The 21,513-nt window shown below is 42.1% G+C and overlaps 1 protein-coding gene across 1 annotated transcript in view; it reads right to left on the bottom strand.

Moving 5' to 3' along the window:
- Positions 1-21,513, bottom strand: part of ST3GAL6 (ST3 beta-galactoside alpha-2,3-sialyltransferase 6) — a gene marked incomplete in the record, with an annotated part of 540,680 nt that overhangs the window by 277,904 nt on the left and 241,263 nt on the right. Inside the window, 1 exon segment of the mRNA XM_053706049.1 lies at positions 14,612-14,753.

Raw genomic sequence — 21,513 nt, 5'->3', positions numbered from 1 at the left:
ACAGGCCAGGCGGCTTGTTTTTCCCACAGAATACCTCTGGAATACATTGTTTCAAATGCAGCAAAGGATTCTGGGTAAGATATGCAAAAAATGACAAATTTTTACTTTTACCTCCCCCTAATTTTAAATGTTGTATTTTGTCCGAAAACAGCTTCACCCAGCAGTGATTCAAACCTTCTCCCAGCTGATGAGTAGCAATAACTACGAAACAGTCTGTCCTGGGATGGTTATGAATCACTGCACTAACCTTAGCTAAGTTTATAAGCTGTGTGAACAACAATGCTTTGGCGTTAAGGGAATCTGCTGAAGAAGGGGATACTTTGTCCCCGAAACGTCACTACTTTCACAGTAAAAGTTTTTTTTTTTTGGAAAGACCAGCGAGTGCCAGTTTTGTGTTCAGCTATATTTAATTACACTAGCACCCTAGCAGTTGATATACTGAGTGAGAAAGAGTGCTCTCCCTTGTTACTATATATATATATATATATATATATATATATATATATATATATATATATATATATATATGTATATAACATTTTGGGTGACTTGTCAGACTTCCAAAGAGGACAAATTGTGTCTCTGCAGAGAACTTAAACTCAACATCCATGGAAGAGCTGCAACTGTTAAACCTTAAACCACAGACATCAACATTAAAATGCAAAAAAAGATGGTGTCATGCCCATAAAACCTGGACAGCTGTTGGTCGCATCATCAGAGTTTGAATTTTAGACTACTTTTGCTACGGCACAGTTACGTACTGTTGTATTTCATTTGTTTATAAACGGTTTTATGTGGTATCCCTCCACTGTTGGGGTTTTAAGTGCAGTGTTTATGCACAAATATTGTTTCTTTCATGTAATTGGCATGAGTCCATGAGCTAGTGACGTATAAGATATACAATCCTACCAGGAGGGGCAAAGTTTCCCAAACCTCAAAATGCCAATAAATACACCCCTCACCACACCCACAATTCAGTTTTACAAACTTTGCCTCCTATGGAGGTGGTGAAGTAAGTTTTTGCTAAGATTTCTACGTTGATATGCGCTTCTCAGCATTGTTGAAGCCCGATTCCTCTCAGAGTAAAGCATTGTCAGAGGGACGTGAAGGGAGTATCATTTATTGAATACAATCATTTCCCTAACGGGGGTCTATTTCATAGGTTCTCTGTTATCGGTCGTAGAGATTCATCTCCTACCTCCCTTTTCAGATCGACGATATAATCTCAATTTACCATTACCTCTACTGATAACTGTTTCAGTACTGGTTTGGCTTTCTGCTATATGTGGATTGGTGTCTTTTGGTAAGTATGTTTTTTTTGTTACTTAAGGCACCCCAGCTATGGTTTGGCACTTTATGCATTTATATAAAGTTCTAAATATATGTATTGTACTTATATTTGCCATGAGTCAGGTTCATGTATTTCCTTCTGCAGACTGTCAGTTTCATATTTGGAGAAAAACAGAATTTATGTTTACCTGATAAATTTCTTTCTCCAACGGTGTGTCCGGTCCACGGCGTCATCCTTACTTGTGGGATATTCTCTTCCCCAACAGGAAATGGCAAAGAGCCCAGCAAAGCTGGTCACATGATCCCTCCTAGGCTCCGCCTACCCCAGTCATTCGACCGACGTTAAGGAGGAATATTTGCATAGGAGAAACCATATGGTACCGTGGTGACTGTAGTTAAAGAAAATAAATTATCAGACCTGATTAAAAAAACCAGGGCGGGCCGTGGACCGGACACACCGTTGGAGAAAGAAATTTATCAGGTAAACATAAATTCTTTTTTCTCCAACATCGGTGGGTCCGGCCCACGGCGTCATCCTTACTTGTGGGAACCAATACCAAAGCTTTAGGACACGGATGAAGGGAGGGAGCAAATCAGGTCACCTAAATGGAAGGCACCACGGCTTGCAAAACCTTTCTCCCAAAAATAGCCTCAGAAGAAGCAAAAGTATCAAACTTGTAAAATTTGGTAAAAGTGTGCAGTGAAGACCAAGTCGCTGCCCTACATATCTGATCAACAGAAGCCTCGTTCTTGAAGGCCCATGTGGAAGCCACAGCCCTAGTGGAATGAGCTGTGATTCTTTCGGGAGGCTGCCGTCCGGCAGTCTCGTAAGCCAATCTGATGATGCTTTTAATCCAAAAAGAGAGAGAGGTAGAAGTTGCTTTTTGACCTCTCCTTTTACCTGAATAAACAACAAACAAGGAAGATGTTTGTCTAAAATCCTTTGTAGCATCTAAATAGAATTTTAGAGCGCGAACAACATCCAAATTGTGCAACAAACGTTCCTTCTTTGAAACTGGTTTTGGACACAGAGAAGGTACGATAATCTCCTGGTTAATGTTTTTGTTAGAAACAACTTTTGGAAGAAAACCAGGTTTAGTACGTAAAACCACCTTATCTGCATGGAACACCAGATAAGGAGGAGAACACTGCAGAGCAGATAATTCTGAGACTCTTCTAGCAGAAGAAATCGCAACTAAAAACAAAACTTTCCAAGATAATAACTTAATATCAACGGAATGTAAGGGTTCAAACGGAACCCCCTGAAGAACTGAAAGAACTAAATTGAGACTCCAAGGATGAGTCAAAGGTTTGTAAACAGGCTTGATTCTAACCAAAGCCTGAACAAAGGCTTGAACATCTGGCACAGCTGCCAGCTTTTTGTGAAGTAATACCGACAAGGCAGAAATCTGTCCCTTCAGGGAACTAGCAGATAATCCTTTTTCCAATCCTTCTTGAAGGAAGGATAGAATCCTAGGAATCTTAACCTTGTCCCAAGGGAATCCTTTAGATTCACACCAACAGATATATTTTTTCCAAATTTTGTGGTAAATCTTTCTAGTTACAGGCTTTCTGGCCTGAACAAGAGTATCGATAACAGAATCTGAGAATCCTCGCTTCGATAAAATCAAGCGTTCAATCTCCAAGCAGTCAGCTGGAGTGAAACCAGATTCGGATGTTCGAACGGACCCTGAACAAGAAGGTCTCGTCTCAAAGGTAGCTTCCAAGGTGGAGCCGATGACATATTCACCAGATCTGCATACCAAGTCCTGCGTGGCCACGCAGGAGCTATCAAGATCACCGACGCCCTCTCCTGATTGATCCTGGCTACCAGCCTGGGGATGAGAGGAAATGGCGGGAACACATAAGCTAGTTTGAAGGTCCAAGGTGCTACTAGTGCATCCACTAGAGCCGCCTTGGGATCCCTGGATCTGGCCCCGTAGCAAGGAACTTTGAAGTTCTGACGAGAGGCCATCAGATCCATGTCTGGAATGCCCCACAGGTGAGTGACTTGGGCAAAGATTTCCGGATGGAGTTCCCACTCCCCCGGATGCAATGTCTGACGACTCAGAAAATCCGCTTCCCAATTTTCCACTCCTGGGATGTGGATAGCAGACAGGTGGCAGGAGTGAGACTCCGCCCATAGAATGATTTTGGTCACTTCTTCCATCGCTAGGGAACTCCTTGTTCCCCCCTGATGGTTGATGTACGCAACAGTTGTCATGTTGTCTGATTGAAACCGTATGAACTTGGTCCTCGCTAGCCGAGGCCAGGCCTTGAGAGCATTGAATATCGCTCTCAGTTCCAGAATATTTATCGGTAGAAGAGATTCTTCCCGAGACCAAAGACCCTGAGCTTTCAGGGATCCCCAGACCGCGCCCCAGCCCATTAGACTGGCGTCGGTCGTGACAATGACCCACTCTGGTCTGCGGAACGTCATCCCTTGAGACAGATTGTCCAGGGACAGCCACCAACGGAGTGAGTCTCTGGTCCTCTGATTTACTTGTATCTTCGGAGACAAGTCTGTATAGTCCCCATTCCACTGACTGAGCATGCACAGTTGTAATGGTCTTAGATGAATGCGCGCAAAAGGAACTATGTCCATCGCCGCTACCATCAACCCGATCACTTCCATGCACTGAGCTATGGAAGGAAGAGGAACGGAATGAAGTATCCGACAAGAGTCTAGAAGTTTTGTTTTTCTGGCCTCTGTTAGAAAGATCCTCATTTCTAAAGAGTCTATAATTGTTCCCAAGAAGGGAACCCTTGTTGACGGGGATAGAGAACTCTTTTCCACGTTCACTTTCCAGCCGTGAGATCTGAGAAAGGCCAGGACAATGTCCGTGTGAGCCTTTGCTTGAGGAAGGGACGACGCTTGAATCAGAATGTCGTCCAGGTAAGGTACTACTGCAATGCCCCTTGGTCTTAGCACCGCTAGAAGGGAGCCTAGTACCTTTGTGAAAATCCTTGGAGCAGTGGCTAATCCGAAAGGAAGCGCCACGAACTGGTAATGTTTGTCCAGGAATGCAAACCTTAGGAACCGATGATGTTCCTTGTGGATAGGAATATGTAGATACGCATCCTTTAAATCCACCGTGGTCATGAATTGACCCTCCTGGATGGAAGGAAGAATAGTTCGAATGGTTTCCATCTTGAAAGATGGAACCTTGAGAAACTTGTTTAAGATCTTGAGATCTAAGATTGGTCTGAACGTTCCCTCTTTTTTGGGAACTATGAACAGATTGGAGTAGAACCCCATCCCTTGTTCTCTTAGTGGAACAGGATGAATCACTCCCATTTTTAACAGGTCTTCTACACAATGTAAGAACGCCTGTCTTTTTATGTGGTCTGAAGACAACTGAGACCTGTGGAACCTCCCCCTTGGGGGAAGTCCCTTGAATTCCAGAAGATAACCCTGGGAGACTATTTCTAGCGCCCAAGGATCCAGAACATCTCTTGCCCAAGCCTGAGCGAAGAGAGAGAGTCTGCCCCCCACCAGATCCGGTCCCGGATCGGGGGCCAATATTTCATGCTGTCTTGGTAGCAGTGGCAGGCTTCTTGGCCTGTTTTCCCTTGTTCCAGCCTTGCATTGGTCTCCAAGCTGGCTTGGCTTGAGAAGTATTACCCTCTTGCTTAGAGGACGTAGCACTTTGGGCTGGTCCGTTTTTACGAAAGGGACGAAAATTGGGTCTATTTTTCGCCTTGAAAGGCCGATCCTGAGGAAGGGCGTGGCCCTTACCCCCAGTGATATCCGAGATAATCTCTTTCAAGTCAGGGCCAAACAGCGTTTTCCCCTTGAAAGGAATGTTTAGTAGCTTGTTCTTGGAAGACGCGTCAGCCGACCAAGATTTCAACCAAAGCGCTCTGCGCGCCACAATAGCAAACCCAGAATTCTTAGCCGCTAACCTAGCCAATTGCAAAGTGGCGTCTAGGGTGAAAGAATTAGCCAATTTGAGAGCATTGATTCTGTCCATAATCTCCTCATAAGGAGGAGAATCACTATCGAGCGCCTTTTTAAGCAAACCTTCTAATTTTTTATCCATAGGATCTTTGAAAGCACAACTATCCTCTATGGGTATAGTGGTGCGTTTGTTTAAAGTAGAAACCGCTCCCTCGACCTTGGGGACTGTCTGCCATAAGTCCTTTCTGGGGTCGACCATAGGAAACAATTTTTTAAATATGGGGGGAGGGACGAAAGGAATACCGGGCCTTTCCCATTCTTTATTAACAATGTCCGCCACCCGCTTGGGTATAGGAAAAGCTTCTGGGAGCTCCGGCACCTCTAGGAACTTGTCCATTTTACATAGTTTCTCTGGGATGACCAACTTTTCACAATCATCCAGAGTGGATAATACCTCCTTAAGCAGAATGCGGAGATGTTCCAACTTAAATTTAAATGCAATTACATCAGGTTCAGCCTGTTGAGAAATGTTCCCTGAATCAGTAATTTCTCCCTCAGACAAAACCTCCCTGGCCCCCTCAGATTGGGTTAGGGGCCCTTCAGAGATATTAATATCAGCGTCGTCATGCTCTTCAGTAACTAAAACAGAGCAGCCACGCTTACGCTGACAAGGGTTCATTTTGGCTAAAATGTTTTTGACAGAATTATCCATTACAGCCGTTAATTGTTGCATAGTAAGGAGTATTGGCGCGCTAGATGTACTAGGGGCCTCCTGAGTGGGCAAGACTCGTGTAGACGAAGGAGGGAATGATGCAGTACCATGCTTACTCCCCTCACTTGAGGAATCATCTTGGGCATCATTGTCATTATCACATAAATCACATTTATTTAAATGAACAGGAATTCTGGCTTCCCCACATTCAGAACACAGTCTATCTGGTAGTTCAGACATGTTAAACAGGCATAAACTTGATAATAAAGTACAAAAAACGTTTTAAAATAAAACCGTTACTGTCACTTTAAATTTTAAACTGAACACACTTTATTACTGCAATTGCGAAAAAACATGAAGGAATTGTACAAAATTCACCAAATTTTCACCACAGTGTCTTAAAGCCTTAAAAGTATTGCACACCAAATTTGGAAGCTTTAACCCTTAAAATAACGGAACCGGAGCCGTTTTAACACTTTAACCCCTTTACAGTCCCTGGTATCTGCTTTGCTGAGACCCAACCAAACCAAAAGGGGAATACGATACCAAATGACGCCTTCAGAAAGTCTTTTCTAAGTATCAGAGCTCCTCTCACATGCGACTGCATGCCATGCCTCTCAAAAACAAGTGCGCCGCACCGGCGCGAAAATGAGGCTCTGCTTATATTATAATATCAATAAACACAGATAAAATGATTCCACAAAGCTAAATATGATTTAAAACTGAATCGATTTAGCCCAGAAAAGTCTACAAACTTAATAAGCCCTTGTGAAGCCCTTAATTACCATCGTAATAAACATGGCTTACCGGATCCCATAGGGAAAAATGACAGCTTCCAGCATTACATCGTCTTGTTAGAATGTGTCATACCTCAAGCAGCAAGAGACTGCACACTGTTCCCCCAACTGAAGTTAATTGCTCTCAACAGTCCTGTGTGGAACAGCCATGGATTTTAGTTACGGTGCTAAAATCATTTTCCTCATACAAACAGAAATCTTCATCTCTTTTCTGTTTCTGAGTAAATAGTACATACCAGCACTATTTTAAAATAACAAACTCTTGATTGAATAATAAAAACTACAGTTAAACACTAAAAAACTCTAAGCCATCTCCGTGGAGATGTTGCCTGTACAACGGCAAAGAGAATGACTGGGGTAGGCGGAGCCTAGGAGGGATCATGTGACCAGCTTTGCTGGGCTCTTTGCCATTTCCTGTTGGGGAAGAGAATATCCCACAAGTAAGGATGACGCCGTGGACCGGACACACCTATGTTGGAGAAATAAACATTTTAAGAAAAAAAATTTCTTACCTGGGGTTTAGTCTTTTTTTCTAAATTGACTACTTTTTCTTGCAAATTGCGGGCGGTATTAGGCCCGCGGGTGCGCAAAATGCTAGACTTTATTGCGTCATTTTTGGCGCGAGAATTTTTTGGCCCGAAAAATACGTCTGAGACGCAACTTCGTCATTTCCGGCATCGTAGTTGACGCTGAAGCCTTACACACGGTTGTGTAGTTAGTGACGCGAGTGTGTCATTTCCGGTTATTGTTGGCGCCAAAAAAATTTCAGTTACGTTGTGCATCATACTTGAAGCCAAACATTATCATTATTTTAATACCCCATTGATGTTTGCCTCTTGCCTTTTTCTCTATCAGAGGGCTATGCTATTTGCATTTTTTCCCATTCCAGAAACTGTTGTATAAGGAAATTGATAATTTTGCTTTATATGTTGTTTTTTCTTTTACATTTTGCAAGATTTCTCAATCTGATCCTGCCTCAGAAGTATCTGCTGGAACTTTGCTGTCTGACATCGGTTCTTCCAAAGCTAAGTGCATTTGTTGCAAGAGTGGAAATTATTTCTCTGAATGTCATTTGTAATAGTTGTCATGATAAACTTTTACATGCAGATAGTGTGTCCATCAGTAATAGTACATTGCCAGTTGCAGTTCCTTCAACTTCTAATGTACATGATATACCTATGAATTTTAAAGAATTTGTTACTGATTCTATTCAGAAGGCTTTGTCTGAATTTACACCTTCTAATAAACGTAAAAGGTCTTTTAAAACTTCTCATTCAGTTGATGAAATTTCAAATGAGCAACAACATAATCCTCCTCTGATGAGGATCTATCTGATACAGAAGATCCTTCCTCAGACATTGACACTGACAAATCTACTTATTTATTTAAAATAGAGTATATGCGTTCTTTATTAAAAGAAGTGTTAATTACTTTAGATATTGAGGTAACCAGTCCTCTTGACGTTCAGTCTAATAAACGTTTAAATGCTGTTTTTAAACCTCCTGTGGTTTCTCCAGGGGTTTTTCCTATTCCTGAGGCTATTTCTGATATGATTTCTAAGGAATGGAATAAGCCAGGTACTTCTTTTATTCCTTCTTCAAGGTTTAAAAAATTGTATCCTTTACCAGCAAATTCTAGAGAGTTTTGGGAAAAAGTCCCCAAAGTTGATGGGGCTATTTCTACTCTTGCTAAACGTACCACTATTCCTATGGAAGATAGTACTTCCTTTAAGGATCCTTTAGATAGGAAGCTTCAATCTTATCTAAGGAAAGCCTATTTATATTCAGGTCATCTTCACAGACCTGCAATTTCTTTGGCTGATGTTGCGGCTGCATCAACTTTCTGGTTGGAGAATTTAGCGCAACAAGATTTAGATTCTGACATATCTAGCATTATTCGCTTACTGCAATATGCTAATCATTTTATTTGTGATGCCATTTTTTATATTATCAAAATTGATGTTAGATCCATGTCTTTAGCTATTTTATCTAGAAGAGCTTTGTGGCTTAAATCTTGGAATGCTGATATGACATCTAAGTCTAAATTACTATCTCTTTCTTTCCAAGGTAATAATTTATTTGGTTCTCAGCTGGATTCTATTATTTCAACTATTACTGGGGGAAAGGGAGTTTTTCTGCCTCAGGATAAAAAACCTAAGGGTAAATCTAAGGCTTCTAACCGTTTTCGTTCCTTTCGTCAGAATAAGGAACAAAAATCTAATCCTTCCCCCAAGGAATCTGTTTCCAATTGGAAGCCTTCCTCAAATTGGAATAAATCCAAGCCATTTAAGAAACCAAAGTCAGCCCCTGAAATCCGCATGAAGGTGCGGCCCTCATTCCAGCTCAGCTGGTGGGGGGCAGATTAAGGTCTTTCAAGGATTTTTGGATAAATTCTGTCCAAAATCAATAGATTCAGAACATTGTCTCTCAAGGATATCGAATAGGATTCAACGTAAGACCTCCTGTGAGAAGATTTTTTTATCTCACGTATCCCAGCAAATCCAGTAAAAGCTCAGGCTTTCCTGAAGTGTGTTTCAGACCTGGAGTCTTCAGGGGTAATCATGCCAGTTCCTTTCCAGGAACAAGGTCTGGGGTTTTATTCAAATCTATTCATTGTCCCAAAGAAGGAAAATTCATTTTCCTTCTGGATCTGAAAATTTTGAATCGTTATGTAAGAGTACCAACTATCAAGATGGTGACTACAAGGACTATTCTGCCTTTTGTTCAGCATGGACATTATATGTCCACAATAGACTTGCAGGATGCATACCTTCATATTCCGATTCATCCAGAACATTATCAGTTCCTGAGATTCTCTTTTGTAGACAAGCATTACCAATTTGTTGCTCTTCCATTTGGCCTAGCAACAGCTCCAAGAATCTTTTCAAAAGTTCTAGGTGCCCTACTCTCTGTAATCAGAGAACAGGGTATTGCGGCGTTTCCTTATTTGGACGATATCTTGGTACTAGCTCAGTCTTTACGTTCTGCAGAATCTCACACAAATCAACTAGTGTTGTTTCTTCGAAGACATGGTTGGAGGATAAATTTACCAAAAAGTTATTTGATTCCTCAGACAAGGGTCACCTTTTTAGGTTTCCAGATAGAGACAGAGTCATGGACACTGAATCTAACAGACAAGAGACGCTTGAAATTGATTGCAGCTTTCGGCACCTTCAGTCTCAGTCATTCCCTTCAGTGGCTATGTGCATGGAAGTTTTAGGCCTCATGACTGCAGCATCGGACGCGATTCCTTTTGCTCGTTTTCACATGAGACCTCTCCAGCTTTGTATGCTAAATCAATGGTGCAGGGATTATACAAAGATATCACAATTAATATCCTTAAATCCCAATGTACAACGCTCTCTGACGTGTTGGTTAAATCACCAACGTTTAGTTCAAGGGGCTTCTTTTGTTCGACCAACCTGGACTGTGATAACTACAGATGCAAGTCTTTCGGGTTGGGGAGCTGTTTGGAGATATCGGACTGCTCAAGGGGTTTGGAAATCTCAAGAGGCGAGATTACCAATCAATATTTTAGAACTCCGTGCAATTTTCAGAGCTCTTCAGTTTTGGGCTCTGTTGAAGAGAGAACCGTTCATTTGCTCCCAGACAGACAATATCACAACTGTGGCATATGTCAATCATCAAGGTGGGACTCACAGTCCTCAAGCCATGAAAGAAGTATCTCGGATACTTGCTTGGGCAGAATCCAGCTCCTGTCTAATCTCTGCAGTGCATATCCCAGGTGTAGAGAATTGGGAAGCGGATTATCTCAGTCGTCAGACTTTACATCCAGAAGAGTGGTCTCTCCATCCAGATGTGTTTTCTCAGATTGTTCAGATGTGGGGTCCTGAAGAGATAGATTTGATGGCCTCTCACCTAAACAAGAGACTTCCCAGATACCTGTCCAGGTCCAGGGATGTTCAGGCGGAAGCAGTGGATGCGCTAACCATTCCATGGAATTATCATCCTGCTTACATCTTCCCGCCTCTAGTTCTTCTTCCAAGAGAGATTTCCAAAATCATGCAGGAACAATCGTTTGTGTTGCTGGTGGCTCCAGCATGGCCACACAGGTTTTGGTATGCGGATCTTGTTCGGATGTCCAGTTGCCAACCTTGGCCACTCCCGTTAAGGCCAGACCTACTGTCTCAAGGTCCATTTTTCCGTCAGGATCTCAAATCATTAAATTTGAAGGTATGGAAATTGAACGCTTAGTACTAAGTCATAGAGGTTTCTCCGACTCAGTGATTAATACTATGTTACAGGCTCGTAAATCTGTTTTCAGGAAGATTTACTATTGAGTTTGGAAGACTTACTTTTCATGGTGTTCTCATAAATTTTCTTGGCATTCTTTTAGAATTCCTAGAATTTTACAGTTTCTTCAGGATGGTTTGGATAAAGGTTTGTCTGCAAGTTCCTTGAAGGGACAAATCTCTGCTCTTTCAGTTTTATTTCACAGAAAGATTGCTAAACTTCCTGATATTCACTGTTTTGTACAGGCTTTAGTTCGAATTAAGCCTGTCATTAAATCAATTTCTCCTCCTTGGAGTCTCAATTTGGTTTTGAAGGCGTTACAGGCTCCTCCATTTGAGCCTATGCATTCTTTGGACATTAAACTACTTTCTTAGAAAGTGTTGTTCCTTTTGGCTATCTCTTCTGCTAGAAGAGTTTCTGAGCTATCTGCTCTTTCTAGTGAATCTCCTTTTCTCATTTTTCATCAGGATAAGGCGGTTTTGCAGACTTCTTTTCAATTTTTACCTAAGGTTGTGAATTCTAACATTAGTAGAGAAATTGTTGTCCCTTACTTGTGTCCTAATCCAAAGAATTCTTTGGAAAGATCCTTACATTCTTTGGATGTGGTAAGAGCTTTGAAATATTATGTTGAAGCTACTAAAGATTTCAGACTTCTAGTCTATTTGTTTTATTTTCTGGTCCTAGGAAAGGTCAGAAAGCTTCTGCTATTTCCTTGGCTTCTTGGTTAAAGCTTTTGATTCGTCAAGCTTATTTGGAGTCGGGGAAGATCCCGCCTCAGAGAATTACAGCTCATTCTACTAGGTCAGTCTCCACTTCGTGGGCTTTTAAGAATGAAGCTTCTGTTGATCAGATTTGCAAAGCAGCAACTTGGTCTTCTTTGCATACATTTACTAAATTCTACCGTTTTGATGTATTTGCTTCTTCAGAAGCAGTTTTTGGTAGAAACGCTCTTCAGGCAGCTGTTTCAGTTTGATTCTTCTGCTGATGTTTTAAGTTTTTCTTATCACTAAAGAATAAATTTATACTTTGGGTTGTGGATTATTTTTTCAGCGGAAATTGGCTGTATTTTATTTTTTATCCCTCCCTCTCTAGTGACTCTTGCGTGGAGTTCCACATCTTGGGTATTTGATATCCCATACGTCACTAGCTCATGGACTCTTGCCAATTACATGAAAGAAAACATAATTTATGTAAGAACTTACCTGATAAATTAATTTCTTTCATATTGGCAAGAGTCCATGAGGCCCACCCTTTTTATGGTGGTTATGATTTTTTTGTATAAAACACAATTATTTCCAAATTCCTTTGTTGATGCTTTTGGGCTTCAAAATGCTGAGAAGCGCATGTCAACGTAGAAATCTTGGCACAAACTTACTTCACCACCTCCATAGGAGGCAAAGTTTGTAAAACTAAATTGTGGGTGTGGTGATGGGTGTATTTATAGGCATTTTGAGGTTTGGGAAACTTTGCCCCTCCTGGTAGGATTGTATATCCCATACGTCACTAGCTCATGGACTCTTGCCAATATGAAAGAAATGAATTTATCAGGTAAGTTCTTACATAAATTATGTTTTGATTGCTGTCTGGCCGAAATAAAGGAAGATATCTTTGTCTGGTGGCTCTGGCTCCAACAGTTTCTTCCCAGGAAGGTTCTTGAATCTGTTCAGCCGCTCAGTGGGGTGCCAGTGAGGATCATTTCGGATAGGACGAATATGTGATCAAGCACCTTGTGAAAACTGAATACCTCATACATTTGAGGATTAAACATGTGAGAGCACTTGCTTTCTTTTTTTCTGATTTTGCTTGGACATTTACATACTACACCAGGTTGTTGTTTTTGTTTTGTGCGCTCCTCCACCTCTTGTTTCAGTTTTAATTGAGGATTACTTCGTTTGAGATGCCGCTATTAAAGGGATACAGCTGCAAGATTCACACAGCTGCAAGATTCACAGAACACCAATCCAGTCAGGACATTTTCATCTACAGTGACTAGTGGACAGTGAATGTTTCTCTGGAACTGTTTTTCTCAAAACAAGTGGTAACTTAAGACTTATTTTCTCTAATAGCGCGGTATTATGTCTGTTTTTCTGTGATTTAAATATAATGTCAATTAGCCCGTGGCCCAGCACTCCAACCTTTGTACACAACAAGTGACCTGGGTGCAGTCTTCAAAGACTTGGATACACAACTTTGCAAGAAAGGAGGGCACTCACAGGATTTGAAAATAGTCAATAGGGTTTATTGAACATACATAGCATTTTAATGCATAACAAGTCATAGTCAACGTTTCGGCTCAACATACATAGCATTTTAATGCATAACAAGTCATAGTCGACGTTTCGGCTCTTTTCAGTGAGCCTTCTTCAAGACAAATTTTAAATCTCAGTGCGGCTAACAAGCTGTGCTCCCGGCGGAAAAATTAAATGGATACATATATACACACACACATCAACAGGAGTATGCTGAACCTGGATAATGCTACATCAATCAAATCTTAAATTAATCATTGGCAATGAACATAAAACATTTTTGAAAAACTTTACCTTTGAGTTTCAGTGTGTACTCAACACCCTTAGAGAAGGGCAGCGCGAACAGAAAATTATATCACGCATTTGCCACGCCTCTTAGCCAATAGAAATGTGTATGGAAATAGTAAAATCACGGCCTCCACAACAGAAGAACGCATGTGTTGGTGTTTATGTGACCACAAGTGAACTCTTGATTGTGGTCACAGCATCCGCTTGCACGTGCTTTTGTTTGTATGTTAAAGCCATTTTTCTCAAGGGAATGGAAATCAAGGTAAATCATTTACATATTTGTATAGTGTAAATGTTTACAGTGTAGTGCACCCATTAGTCTTGTATAGCCCTTCGAGCTGTCAAAGCATATCTGTGTTGATGAGGCCAATATGCAGCTCACATCGGCTGCTCAGCTTCAGATATTGTTAGCAAAAAGAACAACTGCTAGTATCTTATCCTAATAAAATCCTTACAGGTGCAGTTATGAGTACCTCCCGGTAACTGATGCGTTTCATGAATGTGAATAGACAGCTGGGAGGGATATGCTGTGATTAGCAGGAGGTGCCTCTGGTGTATAACTCACATTATCTCTGCGTGATATTGAAGTGTGTGTGTAACCACTGCTGCTGGTACCTAAGTGTCTGGCAAATGTTATATGTGTCTCCACTGTGAATTAACTTTTATCATGCTCAGGACTTCACAGTGCCGCTAACGTCATTGCTGATGTCATTTGGAAAGCCTCACATGAGCATTGCTAGCAGCTTAGAGAAGGGATGGGAAGGAGGGGGAATTCAGGGTAAGACAATAGTTTCCAAACAAGCAGTTTGGGTTTGAAGTGTAAAAACCAGCATCTTATAAATAATAAAAAAAAAAAATGTATTATATATATATATATATATACACACACATACACACACATACACACACATACATATACACATACATACACACACAAATACTTGCAATATGTTTACTGCTTGACTTACATGCATATCATCATACATTAAAAACTTAAGCCCCCCAAACAATTTGGTGTATAGTGTCCCTTTAAATATGTTAGTCCACTTCATGGTTATGATGGCCTAAAAGGAATTGCTTAACACAAATCCACACATATCTCCTTTTTGAATTGTACTCACAATAGATCACAATCCATACGAGGTAAATGCACTGTGGTTGTAGGACCTCTAATATACCTGGGGAGGTTAACACAATTTGTGCCACTTGCACATCTTGGAATCGGATGATATTTCCTTAAAAAGTCTGTTCCGGTTGTTTCAGCTGACCGGAAAAAGAAAGAAAAAAAAGAAGAGAAAAGCATAATATAGTGTAGTAATTTAATTAAAAGCTATCTGCTGCACAAATGCAATGGTGGCTCTCAAAAAATAAAATGTAAAACAAATACAAAAGGTATGCAAATAAATATATACAACATAGGGAAGAAAAACCGACAGCACAAACAGCAAAAGTGATTAGAAAATGAAGTAGTCAGTTCAAAGAACAACTTTACTATAAGGAACTGGGTAAAACAAACAAGCAGAGAACAGATACACTTGAATAATAATTGGATAAAAAAATCTTTGTTATGTGCACATACACAAAAAAAATGCCAATGACCTAAAAACGGACAACTTCAATTACAGTATATGGGAGGATATCCCTAGCGCCTCTAAAGTTAGAAAACAATCAAGATAGGCAGCGTTAAATAGGGAGTTTAGAAAACAAAAGTGAGCTGAATAAAAATGAGATAGGTATAATAAACCCGTGAGTTCTAAAATACACAAACTAGGAATACTGAAAAACAGAATTTATACTTGCCAATACATTTCTCTCTTTCGGGATGATAAGAGTCCATAAGAGATATATTTCCTGCCAATAGGAGGTGGTCAAGAACCCTCAAAAAAGATTTAATCCCTCCCACCTCCTCTCCCCACTCAGGTTACGTATAGCCGAGTAGAGAGACAGAAAACTTAGGAAAGACAGAGAGCAGGGTTAAAGGGACACTTACCTTAAAAAAAAAAAAAAAAGTAACTTTTTTTTTTTGTTCAGTGTCCATTTTTGCTGCAATAGTTTTTAACAGCGATGCACCTGTGCAACATCAAGCAATACGTCACTCACTGTTTCTCTCTACTGAAAGCAGCAGAGCCACTCTATCTATTCCAGTAATATGCTTCAGGAGGCATTGGCTTCACGCAACGAATTGCACATGCGCAATATCACTGGACAAAACTGCGCATGCGCGAAATGACAAAAAGGGAGATTAATTATATTCATAGATACGGCAGCCGATTTGAGGATGAAAACAACAATTGTACAACCCATATTAGTGGGTTTTCTTAACTGATATCAGTAGAAGAGTTTTAAAATACATTTTTAATGTGTTATACGCATCGTTGGACAATAAAAACAAATTATGCTTACCTGATAATTTAATTTCCATCGTGGGGAGGAGAGTCCACTGCTTCATTCATCACTTGTGGGAAATAACAACCTGGCAACCAGGAGGAGGCAAAGACACCCCAGCCAAAGGCTTAAATACCTCCCCCACTTCCCTCATCCCCCAGTCATTCTGCCAAGGGAACAAGGAACAGTAGGAAAAATATCAGGGTACAAATGGTGCCAGAAAAACAAAAACAAAAATATTTGGGTCCGTCCACAGGAGAACGGGCGGGTGCAGTGGACTCTCCTCCCCACAATGGAAAATAAATTATCAGGTAAGCATTTATGTTTTCCATCTAAAGGGGAGGAGAGTTCACTGCTTCATTCATCACTTGTGGGAACAAATACCCAAGCTCTAGAGGACACTGAATGAAGAAAACGGTAGGATAAAGGAGGCAGACCCTATACTGAGAGCACCACAGCCGACAGAACCTTTCTCCCAAAAGCTGCTTCCGCCGAAGCAAAAACGTCAAATTTGTAAAATTTTGCAAAAGCATGTAAGGATGACCAGGTTGCTGCCTTACAAATCTGCTCCATAGAAGCCTCATTCTTAAGGGCCCAAGAAGAGGCCACAGCTCTAGTCGAGTGAGCCGTAATCCTCTGAGGAGGCTTGTGTCCCGCTGTCTCATAAGCCAGATGGATCATACTCCTCAACCAAAAAGTTAGAGTAGTTGCAGAGGCCATCTGCGCCTTCCAGAATACACAACAAATAAGGACAACGTCTGTCTGAACTCCTTCATGGCTTGAAGATAAAACTTTAAGACTTGAACCACATCCAGATTATGAAGTAACCTCTCCTTCGAAGACAACGGGTTAGGACACAAGGAAGGAACCACTATTTCCTGGTTAATGTTACAACTTGACACTACCTTGGGAAGAAATCCCAACCCAAACCGGTTCGCAGAACGGCCATGTCAGCATGAAACCAAGTAAGGAGGCTCAAAGTGTAAGGCCGCCAACTCACCTCTGCATGTCGATGCAATAGCCAATAACAACAGGACCTTCCATGAGAGAATCTTAATGTCCAGGGCATGCATAGGCTCAAACTGAGCCTTCTGCAAGACCTTAAGCACCAAGTTTATGCTCCAGTGAGGAGTCGGATTTCTGAAAAACGGTCTAATCCTAACCAAAACAAAGAACTGAATGTCAGAAAGCTCTGCAAGCTTCTAATGCAACAGTACCGAAAAAGCCGAGATCTGTCCCCTTAGTGAACTGGCGGCAAGACCCTTATCAGACCATCCTGGAGAAAGGCCAAAATCCTGGATACCATGACCTTATGCCATGTGTATCCTCGTTCCTCACACCAGGACAAGTAGGTCCTCCACACCTTGTGGTAGATGTGTCTAGTGACCGGCTTCCTGGCCTGGACGAGAGTGTTGATCACTCTCTCACTCTTTTGGCTAAGACTAGGCGTTCAACCTCCACGCAGTCAGCCTAAGAGAATCGAGATTTTGATGTAGAAAAAGACCTTGAACTAGCAGATCCTTGCGACAAGGTAACTTCCACGGCGGATATGATCACATCGCCACAAGATCCGCAAAACACTTCATCCACTGCCACGACGAAGCAATCAGAATAGCCAAAGCTTGCTCCTGCTTGATGCGGGCCACTACTTGAGGTAGAAGAGGCAACAGTGAAAATATGTAGATTAGGTTGAAGTCCCAGGGTACCGCCAAGGCGTCTATCACTTCCGCCTGGGAATCCCTGGATCGCGACCCATATTTGGGTAGCTTGCAATTGAGTCTGGACGCCACGAGATCTATTTCAAGCGTCCCCTATCTGCTGCAGATCTCCGCAAACATCTGGGGATGGAGAGACCATTCCCCTGGATGAAACGTCTGTCTGCTCAGAAAATTCGCTTCCCAGTTGTCCACACCCGGAATGTGGATCGCTGAGAGCGAAAAAATTGTGAGTCTCTGCCCATTCCAGAATCCGAGATACTTCCCTCATTGCTAGGGAGCTTCTCATCCCCCCTTGGTGGTTTATGTAAGCCACCGAGGTGATGTTGTCCGATTGGAATCTGATAAATTGGGACGACCCCAGAGAGCGTTGTATATTGCTCGAAGTTCCAGAATATTTATAGGTAGACTTGATTCCTCTCGAGTCCATCTGCCTTGTGCTTTTCTAGCACACCAAACAGCTCCCCATCCTGATAGACTCACATCCGTAGTTACAATCTCCCAGGATGGTCTCAGGAAGGAAGTCCCCTGGGACAACTGGCCCGATCGGGTCCACCAAGACAGGGACTCCCTCATTGGTCTGTCCAGAGATATCTGTTGGGACAAATCTGAATGATCGCCGTTCCATTGTCTCAACATGCACAGCTGCAGAGGTCTGAGATGAAACCTGGAGAATGGAATGACATCTATGCTGGATACCATGAGCCCGATTACCGACATACACCTGGCCACAGATGTCTTGGAGAATGTCTGCAGGGCTAGACAGTTTGACGCAAGCTTGCAACGTCTCTGGTCTGTCAGAAATAATCGCAGAAGAATCTAGTATCGTACCCAGGAACTCCACCCTGTTGCTGGGGACCTTCGTTTATCTTCCACCCGTGGGATCGAAGTAGAAGAGCTCTCGAATGATCCTTCGCCAGACTGTAGGATGGAGCCTGGACCAGGATATCGACCAGATACAGAGCCACTGCAATCCCTCTGGCTCTCGCTACTGCGAGAAGAGCTCCCAGAACCTTTGCAAAGACTCTTGGGGCCCTCGCCAGACCAAACGGAAGGGCCACAAACTGGAAGTGCTGGTCCAGGAAGGCGAACCTTAGAAATTTGAAGTGATCCTTGTGGATTGTAACATGAAGGTAAGCATCCTTCAGGTCTATAGTCGTCATGAATTGCCCTTCTTGAACCAGAGGCAAAATTGACCTGATCGTCTCCATCTTGAACAATGGGACTGACAAAAACTTGTTTAGGGCCTTTAGGTCCAGAACTGGACGAAACGTGCCCCCCTCCTTTGGGACCACAAAAAGGTTTGAATAATACCCCAGACCTCTTTCTGACGGAGGAACTGGGATGATTACCCTGAGAGATGAGAAATCCCCCAGACATTCCAGGAAGGTGTCTCTCTTTTCTGGTTTTGAAGAGATGTTTGACAGGAAGAACCTGCCTCTGGGCGGAAACGATTTGAAACCTATCCTGTACCTCTTGGCGATGACCTCCAGTTCTCAATGGTCTGTAACATCTCCCCTTCCAGGCCCCCGCAAAAAGAGATAGTCTGCCCCCTACCTGGTCCAAGGACGGATCAGGGGCCGCCCCTTCATGCCGACTTTGACACGGCTGGCTTTTTGTTCTGCTTGGACTTATTCCAAGTGCTTGCTGGCTTCCAAGATCCCTTGGATTGCTCAGATTTTCCATAAGGCTGCTGGCGCTGAGACTTGTCTGCACGAAAGGAACAAAAAGTAGATCCCTTAGGTTTGGCTTTCTTATCCTGAGGTAAGAAGGCGCCCTTGCCACCCGTGACTGTAGATATGATAGAATCCAGGCCTGGGTAGGGAAAGTAAGCGAGATTAGATGTCATGTCAGCAGACCACGATTTTAGCCACAGAGCCCTGCAAGCTAAAACAGAAAACCCTGACGTCTTGGCATTCAGGCGAATAATCTTCATCTTAGCATCACAAATGAACGAATGTGCTACCCTTAAGGCTTTGATTCAATCCAAAATCTCCTCGAGGGGGGTCTCCACCTCGACCATTGCTGATAGTGCGTCACACCAGGTAGCCGCACCAGCCACCGCTGGTTGGAAAACTAACCCCGTCAGTTGGAACATCTTCCACAACATGGACTCCATCTTTTTATCCATGGGTTACTTAAAAGAGGAGCTATCCTCAAGCGGAATGGTCGTTCTCTTAGCGAGCTTTGAGATAGCACCATCCACCATAGGGATGGTTCCCCACAGTTCAAGCTGCGCGTCCGGAACGGGGAAAAGGTTCTTAAAAGAAGACGAGGGAGAAAAGGGCAAACCTAGTTTCTCCCATTCATTTTTAATAATGTTCGCCATTTTGATTGAATCGAGAAGGCCTGGGGCACTACCCTGTCCTCGTAAACACTATCCAGTTTAGGGATCGAAGGTTCCTCCAGTAGTTTTGGTTCCGGAACCTCCAGTGTAGCAAGCACTTTCTTCAGCAGAAAACGCAAATGCTCCATCTTTAATTTGAAATCTGGTTCCTCCACGGACGGAGGCCTAAAAGTAGCAAATTCCGACTCAGAAGCAACATCCTCCAATAAGTCAGAATTGTCATCCTCCACGGATAATCAACTCTGCTGGATGTCTCGGACCCCTGAGACTGATGGCAGTGCCGTACCTTCCGCTTGCACTTAGTAGGACAAGGCATCGCATTTATGGACGCAGAATCAACAGTCTGCAATTGATCGGCGGAGTCTGGAGGCCAAAGTAGCTTTAGATAAGGAAGGAGTACCCTCCAACATATCAGAGTGCTCCATAGCTTGCGCCTTTAATAAGGACTTGATTATAGATTAAATGGCACCTTTATATCACAATGGCTGGGGCACTCACCACCTCTTATGACCCGGACTACAAGAAACAGCTTTCATCTCCTGCGGACACAGGTCGAGAAAGAGGAAGTTACTGAGGCCACACCCGGTCACATGGAATGCCATGCAGGACCGCCCCTGCACTGAGCGAGAGACGCGCCAAAAAGTCTGCCTCAATCTCGCACTAACCACATTGACAGAGCCTCATCTTACACAAGTGCAGCAAAAAACACAATAAACATTATTTATATTAAAATCCCCCGTTCCATAACCCCCTTCCGAGGTGTCAGGGTATCTGTGAGTAACATTAAATAAACTACAGATGTATCGTAGAATCTAATATTTCATATTTATTTTTTTAGCTAAAACCTAATTTGATGTGAATTGGTCTCATAGCAGACCAGTCCCAACCCGCCTTTTTCTTCATTAACAGAACATCTGAGAACAAAGGAATTGCTTTCAAAGATTTCCTGCCTAAGGTGTGAAGTTAAAGTTCCTATCAGATCACAAGCCAGAATGTCCCAATTATCCATTTCAAAGAAGGCCTGAGTAAAGAATTTTTCCTTATCTAAAAAAATAGTTGCTCCGTCTGCAAGAATAAGGAAATATACAAACTTACTCAGAGGATACAGCTGTCCTCATCCAAGTGTTAAATTACCCCTGCTGTGTTGGATACACATCTGCACTGAGCCAAGCAGAAACACATATAGTATTGTAACTGAAATTAATTTTTAAAATACAAACTTGTATAATTTTCAATATTGTATAAAAATGTGTATTTGTGGACCTAACAAGCAGTGCAAAGCAGCAGCATGTTGGATAAATATTTACTAAATTTAATAAGTAGCTATACAGACAATTTAAAATGTCAAATCTATTCCAAAATTAATAACCTATTCTTTTATTTTTTTCAGGAATCTGACAAGTACATGTGTGGTTGTCCCATAAATTGTGTCATTTTTTTTTGGGCACTCAGCAAGAGGTGTACTGAATGTGAAATATGCTGTGTTTGTATTAATCTGGGAAAATAATCAAATGCAACTTTAAATGCATTTTAAAATAAAACTAGTATGATACTACAAATGCACTAATGGCTGGTG

This window comes from Bombina bombina, chromosome 3 (genome assembly GCF_027579735.1).
Source record: "Bombina bombina isolate aBomBom1 chromosome 3, aBomBom1.pri, whole genome shotgun sequence".
Classification (NCBI taxonomy): Eukaryota; Metazoa; Chordata; class Amphibia; order Anura; family Bombinatoridae; genus Bombina; species Bombina bombina.
This window is presented reverse-complemented; position numbering and strand designations above follow the sequence as displayed.